General features: G+C 40.0%; 1 non-coding gene across 1 annotated transcript; it reads left to right on the forward strand.

Moving 5' to 3' along the window:
* The first annotated feature begins 567 nt into the window (after window positions 1-567).
* LOC127745856 (small nucleolar RNA R71) lies at window positions 568-671 on the forward strand. The gene has a single exon (XR_008007480.1). It is a non-coding gene; the product is annotated as a small nucleolar RNA R71 (small nucleolar RNA).
* The last annotated feature ends 387 nt before the right edge of the window (window positions 672-1,058 follow it).

Below are 1,058 nucleotides of genomic sequence, written 5' to 3' on the forward strand. Positions count from 1 at the left end.
GAAGTGTTTTGTTCAGAGTTCTCTGTCTGTTGCTGAGAAGATGATGGATATGGCTTACTATTGTTCAGCCTATTGCGTCCATCATTGTTAAAGCCTTGTTGAGGCCTTTGTTGATCCTTCCAGGAAAAATTTGGATGATTTCTCCATGATGGATTATAGGTGTTTCCATAAGGTTCACCCATGTAATTAACCTCTGCCATGGCAGGGTTCTCAGGATCATAAGCTTCTTCAGAAGCTGCCTCTCTAGTGCTGTTGGATGCATGTTGCATTCCATTCAGATTTTGAGAGATCATGTTGACCTATTGAGTCAACATTTTGTTCTGAGCCAATATGGCATTCAGAGCATCAATTTCAAGAACTTCTTTCTTCTGAGGTATCCCATTATTCACAGAATTCCTCTCAGAGGTGTACATGAACTGGTTGTTTGCAACCATGTCAATGAGTTCTTGAGCCTCTTCAGGCATTTTCTTCAGGTGAATAGATCCACCTGCAGAGTGGTCCAGTGACATTTTCGAAAATTTAGAGAGACCATAATAGAATATATCTAATAGGGTTCATTCTGAAAACATGTCAGATGGACATCTTTTGGTCAACTGCTTGTATCTTTCCCAAGCTTCATAGAGGGATTCACCATCTTTTTGTTTGAAGGGTTGAACATCCACTCTTAGCTTGCTCAGCTTTTAAGGAGGAAAGAACTTATCTAAGAAAGCAGTGACCAGCTTATCCCAGGAGTCCAGGCTATCCTTAGGTTGAGAATCCAACCATATTCTAGCTCTGTCTCTTACAGCAAAAGGGAAAAGCATGAGTCTGTAGACTTCAGGATCAACTCCATTTGTCTTTACAGTCTCACAGATCTGCAAGAATTTAGTTAAAAACTGATAAGGATCTTCAGATGGAAGTCCATAAAACTTGCAGTTTTGTTGCATTAAAGCAACTAGCTGAGGTTTCAGCTCAAAGTTATTGGCTCCAATGGAAGGAATGGAGATGCTTCTTCCATCAAACTTAGACGTTGGCTTTGTGAAGTCACCAAGCATTCTCCTTGCATTATTATTATTATT

The sequence above is a fragment of the Arachis duranensis genome, chromosome 3, assembly GCF_000817695.3.
Source record: "Arachis duranensis cultivar V14167 chromosome 3, aradu.V14167.gnm2.J7QH, whole genome shotgun sequence".
In the NCBI taxonomy this organism is placed as follows: domain Eukaryota; kingdom Viridiplantae; phylum Streptophyta; class Magnoliopsida; order Fabales; family Fabaceae; genus Arachis; species Arachis duranensis.